Source organism: Schistocerca americana, chromosome 8 (genome assembly GCF_021461395.2).
Source record: "Schistocerca americana isolate TAMUIC-IGC-003095 chromosome 8, iqSchAmer2.1, whole genome shotgun sequence".
In the NCBI taxonomy this organism is placed as follows: Eukaryota; Metazoa; Arthropoda; class Insecta; order Orthoptera; family Acrididae; genus Schistocerca; species Schistocerca americana.
Genome location: NC_060126.1, coordinates 445383829 through 445387103, shown reverse-complemented (window position 1 = coordinate 445387103; position 3275 = coordinate 445383829).

Genomic DNA, 3275 nt, shown 5'->3' with positions numbered 1-3275 from the left:
ACGAACTTTACCACGCAAAACACTGTCAAGTGTTGGTTCTTCAGAGAGAAAAGAGGCAGTGTGCTCTTGTAATACTTTGTGTTCGTATGTGTCTTATATTGTGTAAAACACTATTCAATAAAGTAGTTATTATTCACTAAACAGTGTGTTCGATCGTCATTAGTTCTGTTCAACTAAGGCGTCGGTAACTACGAGTGTCAGTGGCTGAAGCATCACACATTCCAAGCTTGCCACGAATACTGGTACTTCCTTGACAAGGCGAATCCCAATCACATCGTTGCACATGCACAACGGATAAATATGAAGGTCATTTCGAAATGCTTCCTTTTTGTGTTGAATTGGTCTGTCCGAGCAAGGCGACAGAATGCAGCGGCAAGGGAGCATTCCAAACTGGCGTCTGCATGGAGGTGAGTATGAAACAGAGGTGCGCCATTGAGTTTATCATTCCTGAACAAATTCTGCCAACTGAAATCCATCGACGCTTGCTGAAGGTGGCTGGAGGCGGTGCAGTAAATTTGAGTAATGTGAGGCGGTGGGCCCGGAATTTGAGTAGTGCTGAAACGTATGTGCACATCAACAACGCTCTCGTCGATCCTGCTTAGTTAATATCCCTCATGGCCAACAGTGTCTTGATCAACTCATCCGTGATGACTGGTAGTTTACAACAAGGAATTGCATATGCAGTCAAATGTCGTCTACAGCTCTTTGTCAAGATGCTACCCAAACTCTGTTATCACAAAGTGCGAAAAAAGAAGAAGAAGATGATGAAGAAATCAAATGGAAATCTTTCGGGAATTGCTGGACCAATGGGAGGGGGAGGGGTGGGGGGTGTGAAGGTGACAATTTTCTGAACTCCAGCATTATTGGAGATGAGATGTATTGTCACCACCACCAGACGGAATACAAAAGGCGGTCCATCGAGTGGTGACATGCGAATTCTCCAAACCAAGGACAAGTTCAAGACGCATCCGTCTATAAGGGAAGCGATGTGCGAAGTCCGGTTCTTTTTGTTGCTCAGGGCATAAAGCAGCCTTCAATTCAGAATGCTACAAGACGGCGCTGACTAGGTTGAAAGCCCGAATTTTCAGGGTCGGGCTAAAGAAGAAGTTAAATTTACGCTTGAAACACGATTCCACCAGGCGCAAAACACTTTTGCGATCGTTGAACTTATGGGCAAATTTGACTGTGCTGTCCTATCGTATCCATCGCAAAGTCGTGATGAAGCATCTTTGACCTTGAGCCTATGAAAGATGGGCTATGTGTTCAAGATTTTCCAGGCTTAAATGTCGTTGTAAAAGATGCAAGACAGTGCCTGACGTGGTCCAGGTTTCTGTGAGTGCTACGTAGAGGAACTTGTTTATAATTGGCAAAAATGCATACGGAATGGCGGTGATTATTATCAAAATGAGAGAGTGAAATCTTGGTCTGTGTTACTGTGCTTTCTGTGCCTGTGCAAGTTTCCATGAAACTAAGTGGGGGCATTAATTTCGGAATAATGCTCGTGAAATCCCTGTAGACACAATTGTGCCTTTTAGATGCAACAGTGGCCCGAAACGAGATGTGTTTCAAAGAATTTAAGAATTTAGACTCACAATTTAGCTGCAAAAAAATCTCTGCCTTGTTATTTTTGGGCTTCGCTAACAAAGTAATAAGACCTCCTCTGACGTCTGTGTCGATAGGAAGCTTTTATAGTACATTTCTCTGAATGCAGGCGCTGTATTTGTAGCGTTCGGCCAGATTCCTTTAAAGCCGCTCGCTGCACGTTCTGCAGAGATGTAATTAATAACGGCCAGAGAGGAAAGCAGGATGTACCAGATTAATTACTCTGCAAAGCAGCAGAGATTAATGAATTATGAGCGAAATAATTACGGCTTCCCTGTTGGCGTTCTTCCCTCTTCGCAGCGCAGAGGCCGGATCATAAAGAAACATCAAACGGACAGAAAGGCTTCTGCTAGAGAGATTCACCACTTAGGCAAAAAAAAAAAAAAAAAAAAAAAAAAACCTCGAACCGTCCTTTGCACCTACCCTGCGAAAGATTGGCGAGGGGATAACTGCTAAGTGTTTTACGTGAGGAAAAATCGAGAGGAGAAAAGAAGTTTATGAAAACATGGATAAATTACAAGATTGAGTTCTGCCTGTTTTAAAACTCGTAAATTATTTTCATGTTACTTTCGTTGCCCAGGCATGTTACAGCACAAATACGCCATCGTCAGTGAGTTGTTATTTTACTAATATAACGAAAATACGATGTTTATATTCGTACTGTACACATAAACAATTCGCTTGAAGCTGTTGTTTTAAAAGTGTCTTAAGAGCTTGGATGACTACTGTCGTTTCGACGCACCCGTGTGTACGTTCAAATTGTACATACTTTATTCTCATTTACACTTGTGTACTATTTTTGCTGGATGTAAGAGGATAAATTTCATACACCAGCACGGCTCTGTCTGGTTTGATGTTTTATAACCTGGCTCGTATGATCAGGTTAATTTTTCTGTATGCAATTTTTTAAAAACCTATAGTCATCAGTTTTCTGCAGATCAGAAAGCCTCTTTGTCCTCCTCCAACCTGCGAAATTCTTGTTTTGTTTTCGGAATTTCCTTGGAATCATGAAAAAGACTTTTTCGCAATGGAATGTATGCATGATAGCGTTCCGAAGTAGACTTACTACGCGCTCACACTGCTGAGTACAGCTGGGATTGTCGCAGCCTTCTAAGGTGCGCGAGCAGTCTGGATCAAAGAGAGTCCACGACTCCGCGCATGTTTCGTGGAATGGGCTGCAGCAGCATACAACAATTAAGTGAAAATGTGAAGTTAATATGATTTTAGTTATACAAAAATTGTGACTTACTTTACAAAAGTGTACTCGAGGATTACCTAGTGAAATGAAATGATCGTATGGCGTTGTTGACCGGGAGGCCCCATTCGGGGGAGTTCGGCCGCCGTATTGCAAACCCTTTTTAGTTGACGCCACATCGGCGACTTGCGCGCCAATGATGATGGACATACAACACTCAGTACCCTGCCGGGAATCGAACCTGGGCCCCCTGCGTGGTAGGCGGTAACGCTACCGCTACGCTCCGGAGGCGGACGTACCTAGTGAATAGAAAGTAACTGACCATAGGAGAAATACAGGGTGTTTATAAATGAATATCGGGGTTTTAACGCTTTTTAATATTTATTACATTAAACTTACAGTTATAATGATATGTCAAATGAAAGAGCAACTCAAACAGTTTTACCAAAAACCTTATAAATGTTCAATGTGAGCACCA